The sequence below is a fragment of the Panthera tigris genome, chromosome X (genome assembly GCF_018350195.1).
Source record: "Panthera tigris isolate Pti1 chromosome X, P.tigris_Pti1_mat1.1, whole genome shotgun sequence".
In the NCBI taxonomy this organism is placed as follows: domain Eukaryota; kingdom Metazoa; phylum Chordata; class Mammalia; order Carnivora; family Felidae; genus Panthera; species Panthera tigris.
In genome coordinates, this window is record NC_056677.1 from 98,151,335 (window position 1) to 98,165,845 (window position 14,511).

At 47.3% G+C, this 14,511-nt stretch overlaps 1 long non-coding RNA gene across 2 annotated transcripts in view; it reads left to right on the plus strand.

Moving 5' to 3' along the window:
• The window catches only part of LOC102954435, a 67,920-nt gene extending 59,248 nt beyond the window's left edge, over positions 1-8,672 (plus strand). For both annotated transcript variants that reach the window (XR_006213604.1, XR_006213605.1), the window contains exon 4: positions 704-8,672. This is a non-coding gene — a long non-coding RNA (uncharacterized LOC102954435). The remainder of the gene's footprint in view (positions 1-703) is intronic.
• Positions 8,673-14,511: the final 5,839 nt, after the last annotated feature.

Genomic DNA, 14,511 nt, shown 5'->3' on the forward strand with positions numbered 1-14,511 from the left:
GATAACAGGCGGTGAGGATGTGGAGAAAAGGGCACCCTCGTGCACTGTGGGTGGGGATGTCAATTGGTGCAGCCCCTGTGGAAAACAGTATGGAGGTTCCCCCCAAAATCAGAAATTGAACTACTATATGATCTAACAATCCCACTTCTGGGTATAAATCTGAAGGGAATGGAATCAGTATTTGGAAGAGATATCTGCACTCTGTGTTAATTTCAGCATTATTCACAGTAGTCATAACATGGAAATAACCTAAGCGTCTGTAGATGGATGAATAGATAAAGAGAATTCATCCATCTACAGACGTCCGACATATATACATATACACATATATATACGTATATACACACATATATATATGTGATGTGAGAGATGTATAATGTGAGATATATATATCTGCTGTCATCTGTGACAATATGGGTAAAACTGGAGGACATTATGCTAAGTGAAATAAGCCAGACAGAGAAAGACAAATACTATATGATCTCATTCATATGTAGAATGTAAAAAAATTAAGTCAAACTCACAGAAACAGTTGAATGGTGGTTGCCGGGGGCGGGGTGGGGTGGGGTGGGGGAAATCAGGGGATGTTGGTCAAAAGATAAAGAAGTTCTGGGGATGTAAGGTTTGGTGTGGTGACTGCAGTTAATAATACTGTATTGTATACTTGACATTCGCTAAGAGAGTATAATTTTCTTTTTTTCAGGTTTCAGATATTTAGTGATTCTGTGCATTTAGAGGGGACATATTTCCTGGATAAGTGGCAAATTGTGCAGATGTCTTCTGGAAGACCTTCGTTGTAAGCAGCTTTATGGTGAAACATTTCATTTCGAAGTCTGCACCTTCTTCCTTCGGCTTGCCGTGATCTACGTTCGCAGAATAGAACCTGTATCGATTATTGCGACCCAGTTTGCTCCAGGTTTCTGGATTGAATAAATATCAGGCGCAAGACCTACAGCGCTGCCCCAGTATCTCTAGCTCCACTAAATACGAAGAGAGGGATCAGGCTTGGCTGCTTCTCGGAACATCTTGGAAGATCTGGCGGAACGTGGTGGTGGCAGACGCCTAGGGTCTGGAAGGAGGGAAGAACGAATCTGCAAGGCGCAGGTGCCCAGAGAATAGATCCGAAGCCTTCTTGCTACACACGGAAAAGGTAACTGTGGGAGGTGACGGATGCGTTAAAATTAATTGTGATCATTGTTTCACAGTGTCTACGTATATCAAATCGTATTGCACACTTTAAGTATATACAATATTATTTGTCCATTATAATTAAAGCTGGGAAAAATTAAAAATCGTGTCAGATCCATCAATCGATGGTTCTGTTGAGCTGAACTATCTCTTTGCTGCTTGTCTGCCTACTGGATCTGTCAGCTACTAATAGAGGGAGTGTTGAAATCCCTCACATTAATAGTGGATTATCTATTTCTGCATTTTTATCAGTTTTTGCCTCTTGTATTTTGACGCTTTGTTGTAAAGTGCATATATTTCAGAGATTATTGTGTCTTCTTGGAGAATTGACTCCCTTGTTATGTAATACCCTCTTTACCCCTGCTAAGTTTCTTGTTCCAGTGCCTTTTTTTGTCTGAAATTCACGTAGCTACTCCAGCTTTCTTTTGACTCGTGCCGGCTCGGTTCACCTTTCCCAACTCTTTCACTTTTAATGCATATGTGTTTTTATATTTAAATTGAATTGGGTTTCTTGTGGACAGCATATAGCCGGGTCTTGGTTTGCATCTACCCTTACGGTCTCTTCTTGCAATCGGCGTATCGAGACCACTCCCTTTTGAAGTGATCACTGACACAGTTGGATTTACATCCACCATGTTCGTGAAAATTTTGTACCTGCTGCACTTATTCTTTGTGTTCTTTTTAATCTTCCTGTTTCTGCCCTCTCTTTTAATTGAGCACTTTTTATTGTTCCATTTTCTCTTCTCTCTCAGCGTATCAGTTATATTTCTCTTTAACTTCTTGGTGGTTTCCCTAGACCTGGACTGCGCAACGTAAGTCTCCAACCAGTCCAGGTCCGCCTTCAGATGACGCTGCAGCTTGGGCGTAACGGACTTCGCGGCCTCTCACCCCATCCCTTACTAACACTGCTACATTTATTGCACTAACCTACCTGCTATTACCGCGCAGTATGTTGTGGCCGGTATTCCTTTGAACAGTCGTCCATTAGATTAAGTAAGACTAAGAAAAATAAAATACGCGATTTTGATCTTCACGTGTTCCTTCTGTGACCCCTTTCGTTTCGTTTACGTAGATCCAAATTTCTGACCAACACCATGTTCCTTCCCTCTGAAGAGCAGCTTTTAACGCTTACCCGCAACGACAGTTCTCTCAGTTCTGTTAGCCTGAACGTTATGGACTGAATTGTGTTCCCCTCCAAAGTTGATATGGTGAAGCCGTGACTCCCAGCATGACTGTATTTGGAGACAGGGCCTTTATAGAGGTGATGAATGTCCACCGTGGTGATAAGGGTGGAGCCCGGCTGCAGTATGACTGGCGTCCTCGTAAGAAAAGGAAGAGACGCCAGGGATGGGCACTTACACAGAGGTAAGGCCACGTGAGAAGACAGCCATCTCCAAGCCAAGTGGAGAGGCCTCCGAAAAGGCAGCACTGATCTTTGCACCTTGATCAAAGCACCTTGATCTTTGACTTTCAGTCTCCAGAACTGAGAGAAAATAATTTTGTTGTTTAAGCCCCCAGTTTGTGGTATTTTGTTTTGGCGGCCCTAGCAGACTACTACACCAACAAAGTCTTTATTTTCCCTTACTTCTGAAGGATGGTTTTTCTGGATATAGACTCCTTGGTTGGTGGGTTTTTTTTTCCCCAACCCTTTAAATATTTCATGCTACCCTCCTTGCTTGCATGATTTTTGAAGCAAGTCCGATAGAATTCTTACCTTTGTTCCCCTCTAGGTAAGATGTTTTTCTTCTCTGACTTTTTAAGAGACTTTTCCTTGGCTTTATGCAATTTGAATATGATCTGCCTAGGTGTGTGAGTGCACGCGTGCCTGTCTGTATGTGTGTGTATTGGCATTTATTCTGTTTGGCGTTCTATGAGATTCCTCAATTTGTGCTGTGGTATCTGTCACGGATTTTAGAAAAATCCCAGCCATTATTATGTCAAATAGTTGCTTTTTCTCTTTCTTCTGCTTTTGACAGTCTCCTTATACATGTGCTGTATTTTGGTGATTGCCTCACAGTTAATAGGTAGTCTGTCCCAATTTTTATTATTTTTTCTCTTTACAACTCAGTTTGGGAAGTTTCTATTGACCTATGTTCAAGTGCTCGGATTCTATCCCCAGCCCTTTCCGATCACCTGACGCGTCCATCAGATGATGTAGACTATTTCTGCTATAGTGTTTTCTGTTTCTAGTATTTCCTTTATATTCTTTCTTAAGGTTTCTGTCTCTCCGTTATTATATGTACACTATCTGTTCTTGCATGTTGTCCACTTTTTCCATTAAAGCCCTTAGCATATGAATCCTACTTCTTTTTTAATTTCCCATCTGATGACTTCACAATCTCTGCCGTATCTGACTGAACCTGGTTCTGACACCCACTTTGTCCCTTCAGATCGTTTCTTCTTCCCTTGTGTCATGCCATGTAACTTTTGTTGTGGTTGAAAGCCAGTCATGAATTATCAGGTGTTAGGGAGTAAGTTGGCCGTTCGTATGAGAGTTATTTTTATCTGGCTGGGAGATATGCTTTATTTACTCTTTTCTGTACCTGTAGTGTCAGAGGATTCAGTTTCCACGAGTGTCTTTGTTTTTTGTCCCCCAGCATCTTTCGTTTCCCTAGACAACCCTTCTTAAGTAGAATCTGAGCCTTGGCGCTCTCTGAGCAGTAATCCACTGCTATTAGGCAGGAGCCCTGTTGATGTTTGCTCAGGTCTGGACTGAGAAGCATCCTGTAATCCTGGGATTAGGTCTCAGTCGTTCAGTGTACCTGTCCCCCTGGGCTGGGATCTTCTCCGGTGTTTCTCAGCTTTTTTCCCCACCTTATGTGAAGAAGAAAGGCTATAGGGGGCCTGAAGTTTGGGGATTTCCCTCACCCCAAGTCCAGGGAGGCTTCTCCCTTGCTGGGTAGGCCTTTCTTGTGGAGAAGGCTCTTGGCTTCTTTCAAAATGGTTACCTCTCGCCTCTCCCTGGCCCAACAGGAGGCAATTTTGCTCTGATCGTTACCAAGAAAACCTGGTGAGGATTCTAGAGGCAGACACCATGATGGTGGAGGGAAGGGCTACCTTAGATGGCCCCCCTGCCAGGAGTTCTCTCAGGCCAGTCCATGCTCAGCACCCCCCCCCCCCCCGCAGGTCAGGGAAGCTTCCATGTAAGTTACTGCCTCGGGTTTGCTGAGTTGCATTCATGGTAACCTGTGGTTTCTAGAATCCCCGGCTCCTTCAGGTTTGGGGTGTGGTTTGTCCCATGAGCTCAGTTCTGTGACATAGCCAGAAAGAGTCACTGGTTCTGTTTTCCTCGTTGTGAAGGTGGGTGAGTTGCAAGCACTTTACGTGTTCGAGTCGAGTCTTTCCTTTGCGTTTTAGACGTTATTTCCTTAGCTCTACGGACATATCTGGTAAAAGTCTTTATCTAGTAATCCCATGCCTGTGCTTCCTTAGGGACAGTTCTCTTGATTGCCCCCCGCCCCCCCCCCCCCCGCCATACATGGGCCATACGTTCTAGATTCTTCACGTGCCTCGTAAAATTTTACTGAAAACTGGACATTGTGAATATCATAATGTGGCAACTCTGGAAATCAGATTCCCCTCCTGGCAGGCTCCGTTGTCGCTGCCTGTTGTAGCTATCGTTTATTTAGGACTTCTCTGAATTAATTCTGCAGAGACTATTTTTTGTATATGGCCACTGAAGGCTTAGCTTAGTTAGTGGTCGGCTAATGGTGGACAGAGATTTCCTTCAGTGCCTGGAACGCATCAATCTCCCGGTCATTTCCGAGAGGCTCAGTGTGTGTGTGGCTTTCATCATTCAGTCAGGCAGTTTACAAGTCTGTAGTAACCTTCACTAGCCTCAAGGTCAGCCAGGGTTGGGAAGTTAGGGCTTCCTCACACTTTCTTGAGCATGCACAATGCCCTAAATGTGTACTTGGCCTTCTAGATTCCCAGGAATATGTCAGAACTTTTCGAAGCTCCCGTGGACTGTGGTGGCCCAACCGATTCTGTTAAGCTTTGTGGTTAGTCTGGTAAACTTCCCTCAAAGGTTACCTTTCGCCTTAGGCATCCCCCACCCCAAACACTTTCCAGTGAATGTTTTTGGCCAGTGCCCTCAAGAAGAGATTTTTTTTTTTTTTTTTTTTTTTAGCATTAGAGGAACTCCTAGTCAGTTCAAATAAAGACGAGTCTTTGGAGGAAGGTCTTCCAGTGATCCATTAGGTTAAATAATGAATATTTTGGGGGAATGAGGCTTTAAAAGAGGACCACTCTGCTCCTTCCTATACTGAAAGGGAGTACACATAATCCTGTACACTATGGATTATAATGGACCTGGGGGGTAGGAAGAATGGGGAGTAATTGCTAACAAGTTGGATTTCTTCTGAGCATGAAGAAACATTCTGAAATTAGCGTTGATGAGTGGCACAGCCTTGTGAGTATACTAAAAACCACTGAATTATGCACTTTAAGATGATGTGTGAAATATGTCAATATAAACAAGAATTGAAGTTCTGATACATGGGTGAACCTTGAAAATATGACGCTAAGGGAAAGAAGCCACACAGAATAGGCCTTATATTTTATGACCCCATTTGTTAGGAATGTCCAGAATATTGAAATCCATAGACAGAAAGCAGATGAGTGGTTGCCAGTGGCTGGGGAAAGGAGAAATGGTGAGTGATTGCTAATGGGTATGAAGTTTCTTTTCGGGGTGAGGAAAATGTTCTGGAATCAGATAGTGAGGATTGAGGCACCAATTTGCAGATACAGTATACTAAAAACCACTGGATTGTACATTTTAACAGGGTGAACATCGTGGTATATGAATTATATCAATTAAAAAATGTTGTTTTAAAGGAAAATGTAACGCCATAGAGAGCATAAATGCGTTCATGTATTCAAAAAATATTTATGGAGTATGTACTGCTTATCTGACGTGTCTAGGGACCAGGGACCAGGAATTGAACAAAAGTCCTTCCCCTCATGGCCTGGCAGGTGCAGTCTGAAGAGTGCGTGACTCTTGATCTCGAGGTCGTGAGTTCGAGCCCTGCACTGGGTGTAGAGATGAGTTAAAAATAAATCAATAAATGAACTTAAAAAAAGTCCTTCCCCTCCTGGACAGTATATTCTGGTATTAGAAGAAAAGCAGTAAGAAAAATAGCTAAAAACGAGGGTCTCGGGCAGTGCAAAGGGACAAGTAAAGCAGGGAAGGAAGAGTGGTGTCATTAGATTGTAGACCACCTGAATAAGCAGATGGCATTTTAGCAAAGATCTGAAGGGTGGTCAAAAGGCGAGCCATGAGAATATCTCAGGGAAGAGCCTTCCAGGCAGAGGGAGCAGCACGTGCAAAGGCCCTGATGCGCAGCTGGGCGCGACAGTTGAGGAACAGCAGGGGGAGGAGTGTGGCTGGAGTGAAGAAGGTAAAAAGGGAGAAGGTAGGTGGAGTCGAAGCCATAACTGTGGCGAAGGGGAAGGGCTCAGACTGCATTGGGTCTTGCAGGCCACTGTCAGGAATTAACTTTCGTCTTGCGCTCAGAGTGACCAGTGGGCTTTCCAGGGTCAGAAATTCCCATCTGTCCCTTTCAGATGATACGGGAAGTTCCTTTTTTGAAACAGGCTCTCCCTCCTTAGGCCACTAAGCCCCACAGCGAGTGCCAGCGTGACCACTATGTTTAACAGAGTATCAGAGATTTCTCGGGACATGTACAGTTATGAGATAACGCAGACACTGGAAAACAGGATCGTGCTTTTCACCATCAAAGACTGTCACAGTCTGATTGTGGAAGTCAGATGGGGCGCAGTGTTCACTTAATTCTAGCCGTTGATATCATCTCCTAGGGTTTCTGTACTCGAAGCTTTTGATAAAGCCAGAGGCTGTTTGCATCTTGCTGGTTGACCAAGCTGACATGCTCAGCTTCCTGACGCGAGCTCCCCGGTTCGCCTCTGGCCCGGTTGCACTGTGTGCATTTACTTTGTGCTATCCACTTCGTCTCTCCGCGGGCTGTGAATTTCCCCCTGGGGGTGAAGAAAGTGTTCTGGAAGTAGTGAGGATTGATGCACAAATTTGCAAATCGACTAGAAACCCCTGCATCGTACATCGTAACAGGGTGAACATCATGGTATGTGCATCGTACCTCAATAAGAATGTTATTTTTAAAAAGACAGAATAATACCATGGAGAGCATAAATCCGTTCATATATTTTAAAAATGCCTGTGGGGCATTTACCGTTTACCTGCCATTTATTTCTAGGGACTGGGGACTGAGAACAGAACGAAAATGCTTCCCCCGGTAGGCCATATATTCTGGTATTAGGAGAAAAGCAGGGAGGTCGCTTTTCTTAACAATATCTTCGATGGCTTCTGTGAATGACTCTGAAGCACACTCAGGAGTCTCCAGTAATTTGTTCTCTGGTTTCCTGATGGTGCTTCACGTATGATGTAGTCCGTTGTTTCTGCTCATGAGGGTCCCAAAAGGCAACAAGTGAACTTTCCTCAAAACAGACCAACGCGGTGATGCTTTGTTCAGAATTGCCAAAACCTGGAAGGAACCAAGATGTCCTTCAGCAGGTGAACGGGTGAATAAGCTGTGGTACGGCCAGACGGTGAAATATTATTTAGCATTAAAAAGAAACGAGCTACCAAACCATGAGAAGACATGGAAGAACCTTAAATGCATTATCACTGAGTGAAAAGGCCAGTCTGAAAAGGCTCCGTGCTGTAGGATTTCCAGCTATAGGACATTCTGGAAAAGGCCAGGCTGTGGAGACGGGAAAAAGACCAGTGGTGGCCGAGGGTTGCGGGTCAGGGGAGGAGGAGTAGCCGGAGCACTGGATTTTTCGGGCAGTGCAGCGACCCTGTGTGACACCTCGATGATGGCTGCGTGTCCCTGTACATTGGTTCAAATCCATAGAATGTACCGCATTAAGAGCCGCCTGGTTGATTCTCCAGACTCGTGTGGAGTCTCCTCCTCACTCCCGCTATCCAGCCACATGGCCTCTTCTAGAAAATATGAACCCTCCCCACCTCAGGATCTTTGCCCAAAACCTCGCTCCTGGCGTATTTCATACTTACTCTTCAGGATCGGCTTTCATGTCCCTCCCTCGGAGTGGCCTTTCTTGACCTCACAAGCCTAAATCTGAATCTATTCTATTCTCTCTCCTTGTGCCGTGTTCCTTACGTGGACACACTTACCACCCTCTGTGGATTTATTAGTTTACTGTCCGCATCCCCAGTTGGGTGGCAGATTTCATGAGTGTAAGGAAGGCACCTGCCGTGTTCGCTGATGTATTCCCAGCACGTAGCCCGGGGCCCGACGGGAGGAGGTGCTCAGTTGACCTGTCGAATGCGGGAGTAAATGAGTGGGCTCTGTGAGGTTGATGTTATTAGCTCAGAGTACTTCAGCGATTTACCTGCTGCCACACAGCTAGCAAGGGGACAGAAATGGAGGAGACCTCAGAATTACAGTTCCTAGGTGAATATACCATCTAGGAAAGTATTTGCTAAGGGGATGGAAAGTAGGGGTGGGGGGTGGGGGGTGGGGGGGTGGGGGGGCGTGGAGCTGGCAGGTGAGAAGATTCCAGACCAGTGACTCTCAGGGAGATGGCCCCAGGCGTGTTGGGGGGTGGGGGGATGGGGTGAGAATGTGCAAGATGCATATTCAGTATTTTACATTTGTTGAAAAATACCTTCTGTTTTCATAAAACAGACCGCTGAAAGACTGTCCCTTCCCTGGCTGGGAAGGAAAATAGGAAATAGGGCGCCTTTTCCTCTAAGGGCAGATTTTTCAGTTTCCCAGAAGGAAGCAGGTTTACAAGGCCATGGGGAAACGGCTGCCCAAGGGCATTCTAGCACTTACCTAAGCAGAGTGGAGGGCAGGAGGGCAGGAGGGCGCAGGCGATGTCGGGGCGCGGGCCGTGCCAGGACCCTGTTCGCACAGGGAGAGCAGGTCGGGGTGACAGCACCCCACAAGCTGCACGCTCCACCCCCATCTCACAGACCGCCCTTCCCACCCTCCAGGCTGCACGTGGCTTCGACTCCCCACGCCCCTCCAACCGCAGCCCCCACCCCTCCATCCGCACCCAACCGCAGCTCCGATTCACCCCCCATCACCGCCATAGGCTTCGCATCGGCCCAGTCTTGCCTCATCCCACCGCCCAGACTAGTCTCGTCGCCCTCCTCTGCCGGGCGGCGGTGCCCGCGCTTTGTCTGTGACACTAGCGTGCTGGCGTGTCCGTGAGGGACAGGCTCGCGGTTAACAGCCATGCGCACGGGGAGAAGCCAACGTTGTGTGCAGTAGGGCCGGCAGCCGGGGTTGTGCCTGGACGGTTTGCTTTTGTTGTTCTTTGGCTTGGATTGGGGGCGGGGGGCTGCTGTTTGGGCATGTAGTGGTTTTTCTGTGTGCGTCTGTCTGTCAATGTATAGGTTCCAAATCGTTTTTCTGGGAAAAGACCCTTATTTTTCTAGAGTGATTTGACCCATTTTTGGTGAAATGCATTAACTTTCCCCTTTCGAAAGACTGATGGGGAGGGAATAATGGGAATGACTTCATATGCCAAAGAAAACATAAGGTGTGAAGAGACGTTTTATCAACATTTAAATCTCCACGTGCCGTTTTGGTTTTGTTTTTAAGAACTTCGCTAGGAATGAAATTGACTAAGTCAAAGAATGTTAGAGCTGGAAGAAACTTTTGAAACGAAACCAGCTTCTCATTATTATTTACGTAGAACAAGAGGCCCAGAGAGGGTAAGTGACTTGTCCAAAGTCACAGAGCACTTGAATGCCGTTGGGGCTGATTTCCAGCCTGGAGCTCAAGTGGGAAGCGTAGTATCTCTCAGTGAAAAGACAGTCGTGTGATTTTTAAAGATTTTATTCTATTTTTTATTGTATGGTTATCGTAAGAGAAGTTGGGAGAACTTAATGTTTTAATTTGCCTGGAGTTCCTACCACTTCAAAATGATCCTTGTGAGTATTTTTGCTGTATAATTTTCCAGACTTTCTAATGTATGTGTATCCTGGTAAAAAAAAAAAAAAAAAAAAAAAGCGCCGTATTTATTAAAATTGGTTCACACTGTGCACACTTCTTTGCAATGTAATTCGTAACAGATGCATAACTATTGTATTGAATGGATGTACCTTCATTAACTTAATCAGTCCCTAAGATAGACATATAAGCTTTTTCAAATGTTAAGCTCTTATAAAAGATGCTGCATTAAAGATTCCTGTTTGTACATCTTTTGCTGAAGTGGCGTCTCCTTATTGATCGGTATGAATTTTTGTACGAATGTAGTGCCCTGGTGTATGTAGGCTGGGTGTGAACCCTGGCTCTGGAACTTACTACCGTGTGTCTTTACACAAATCACCACCTTTCTAGGCTCCAATTGCTTCATCTTTAAGTGGAAGCCGTCATACTACTGATCGCCTGGAGGTGCTGGATTAAATGAGATAATACATGTAACATAATTCGTGCCTAGCACATAGCAAGTCCTAAATCAGTATTAGCTAATATTATTGGCACCACAAGATTAGTTCTTCAACATAACGCCAGAGTTTTCGATTCTTTCAAAGAGAGTAATCAGTTTCATAAGGAAGTTTTTAGGTATAAAACTAAGATAGCTAAATATTTCCTGCTTATAACTTAATGTGTCCAGAGGATAGATAAATTCTTTTTTAAATTTATTTTTGAGAGCGAGAGAGCGTGAGCAGGGGAGGGAGATACAGAATCCGAAGGAGCTGTCAGTACGGAGCCCAACACGGGGTTCGAACTCACGGACCGTGAGATCATGACCTGAGCCGAAGTCGGACGCTTAACTGACTGAGCCACCCAGGCGCCCCGATAAATGATAAATTTAAGTGAACTGTGGGCTGTTGAGCTATTTGCCGTGTTCTGGTTATACAGCTTACTGCCGGTCAAAACAGAAAAGCATAGCTTTTCATTGAAGGTTCTTAAGTAGAAATCGGCCGTTTTGTGATAACTGAAGCCGCCGCTGATACCTCGTCCTCTGGAAAATGCTCAGAGCACAGCTTACGCCATAAAAGCAGCAGGATTTCTAAGCTACCACCTGCAAAGCTTCCCAGTGCCTCAGAAAATTGGGGCAGGGGACGCCTGGGCGGCTCAGTTAAGCCTCCGTCTCTTGATTTCGGCTCGGGGCCAGGTCTCGCGGTCCAGGAGTTTCAGCCCCGCGGCGGGCTCTGCGCTGATAGTGCGGAGCCTGCTTGGGATTCTCACTCTCCCTCCCTCTCTGCCCCTCCCCCGCTCGTGCTGGCTCACTCTGTCTCTCTCTCAAAATAAACAAATAAATAATAAACAAACGTAAAATAAATAAACGTAAAAAAGAACAAAAACTATTTTGAAAAATTGGGGCAGGTTCCAGGAGGTGAAAGCGAAGTGAGGACAGTCATCACGCTCTGAAGTCTGGCACAAGACCAGGTGCTGCTGCCACTCGCGCACAGCGGCACCGACCCTCCGGCACACCTTGTTGCCGTGGGACAGCAGTGGCCCCGGGCGACCTGAGCTGCCGCAAGATCTCCTCCGACGCCCCTGCTTCCTCGCCCGGTGTGCGTGCAGCCCCGCGGCAAAGGGCGCCAGCTCCTTCCCGCCCCCCCTCCCGGCTGGAGGCAGGGAGGGGCAGACATAGGTTCCGCGGTGTCTTCACAGCTTTGACTTTGTCCTCATGGGTTCAAGGGAATCCTTGCGGGTTCCAGTTTGCCCCTGGTACGGACTGACCCCCCTCCTGACTCCTTGACTCCAGGACCAAGCTGATGTTGGCTGAGTGCTCACCGTGGGCCTTACCTTTATTACTCTAAACTTCACAGGGGCGCCTGGGTGGCCCAGTCGGTTGAGCGTCCGACTTCGGCTCAGGTCATGATCTCAGGGTTCATGGCTTCACACCCCGCATCGGCCTTTGTGCTTCGGATCTTCTGCCCCTCTCTCTCTCTCTCTCTGCCCCTCCCCCGTTCTCTCTCTCTCCCTCTCTCTCAAAAATAAAACATTTTGAAAAAAACAAAAATAAACTTCACGACGTGCGGGTGGGGGCAGGTTCCATTCTACAGATGTGGCCAGTGAGGCACACGGGGAGGCCAGCCAGCTTGCCCAAGGTCACACACGGAGTCCACAGCGGGGCTGAGCGATCTGCCTCCATAATTTGCGGCTCTTTCCCTGGTGTGGGCTGACCTCCATCTCCAGACCATGCGAACCCACAGCGCGGTGGCCGGGGGGGACGTCCTGACGTGCCCCACGCTGCCTGGCCCACACCCTTTTTCCTCGGCAGCCAGGACAGGCTTATCGGCTGAAGGTCACAGGTACAACGAGGTGCAGGAGGGACCTTATTTTCACCAGAAAACATCCTGTCCCTCTTGCACACCACCAGAGGATAACCATCTCTCTCTCCTCTCATGGGCCTGCGTGAGTAAATAATTAGGAAGTGGCTGAAACAGTAAACAGAAAGCAGTGTGGTACGGTCATCCGTGAAGTTCTGCTGGAAATAATCCGAAAGTGTTCCTGCCGGTGATGTAAGTGGCTGCTATTCTCAAAGACAAACTTCCAAAGAGCACATTAAAGATGCGAGCACAGGTACCTCCTCTCCCCCACAGCTGCACTACAGTGTCAGTAAGAAGGAGAAATTTAGGGCACGTCCGGGGGGGGGGGGGGGGGGGGCGGGGCTCAGTCTGTTAAACGCACGACTCTTGATTTCAGCTCAGGTCATGATCTTGTGGTTCGTGAGATCAAGCCCCGTGTCAGGCTCTATGGCTGCCGGTCTGGAACCTGCTGGAGAGTGTCTCCCTCTCTCTCTCTCTCTCTGCCCCCTCCACCACTCTTGCTCTCTCTCAAAACAAAATGAGAATGAGAAATTTGAGGAATTTATAAATGGGATGAATTAATGACAAAAAATGATTAATGGATACCTCCAGGATAAAGGCACCTAAGAAGCTGTTTAATCAAATTCCCTTGTTCTCTCAAAGGCAGGTTTGCTGCCACGGCGGGCCCAGCCTCTCTCTACCTGCCCTTATTTTTCTTCCAAGTGGCTAGTGGAAGAAGGGCTTCAAGTCTAATGAGCAGAGCCACTTCATTCATCAAGACACTGCACGGCTTGTCCAAGTGAGGCAGCCCTAAATTTCTTTTTAAAAGGGGATGATGTGGGGTGCCCGGGTGGCTCAGTCGGTTAAGCGTCCGACTTCTCTCAGGTCATGATCTCACAGTTCGTGAGTTCAAGCCCCGCGTCAGGCTCTGTGCTGACAGCTCAGAACCTGGAGCCTGCTTCACATTCTGTGTCTCCCTCTCTCTCTGCCCCTTCCCTGCTCATGCTGTGTCTCTCTCTGTCTCAAAAATAAATAAACATTGGGGCGCCTGGGTGGCGCAGTCAGTTAAGCGTCCGACTTCAGCCAGGTCACGATCTCGCGGTGCAGGAGTTCGAGCCCCGCGTCAGGCTCTGGGCTGATGGCTCGGAGCCTGGAGCCTGTTTCCGATTCTGTGTCTCCCTCTCTCTCTGCCCCTCCCCCGTTCATGCTCTGTCTCTCTCTGTCCCAAAAATAAAAAACGTTTAAAAAAATTTAAAAAAATAAATAAACATTAAAAAAATAAATAAATAAAAGGGGATGATGATAATGGTGGCTGTGCAGGTAAAAACAGGATAAATCACTTACAGTTGTCAAGCACAGACCCACTGGTTAGAAGCTATTCTCAATATTCAGGATATTAACACGTCCCAGGGGACCTGTAAACACCTCATAAAGAACCATAAAGCCATCAATCTGGCCTGGCTCTTATCTCACGCCTTTCAGTGGGGAACAAGAATTCAGGAAGGTAGTTGGGGGGTAGGGGTGAGGGGGGGGTGGAATATAGAAACTCTCTGGTCTACAACACAGGCCCAGTAAAGGGCACACTTGCGCTGTTGGAGGGCGCCCTGCCGCCACGGGAGCGGAGCCCAGCAGAGGATGCGTGCTCTACAGCTGTGTCCAAAGTCAAAGGAAGGGCCCCTTGTACTGGAAGCGCTCTTGAATGCACTAGGCACTGGGCAGGGGGTGACACTTGCACTCTGACGTGGGTTTATTATTAAAACCCTGGAGTGCTTGGGCTTTCTCAAGGGGTGTGTGGCGTTTCCCGCAGGGTGCATGGAGCACTCAGAGGGCTCCGCTTTCAGCGCGTTATTGCAAAACCCCAGAGCAAGCAGCCCACCCCCCAGCTAATCGTTTCGTCTGAATCGCCAGCCCGGCTCGTGGACTCTGGGTGCGAAGGGAGCCGAACCAGAGAGTCCCGTCCATTAACTACCGACCTCTCGGCGGGGAGAGGCGCGCTCAGAGCCCACGCGGCGAGGGCGACCACCGTCGCTTCCGTGCTGGGGCTGCCA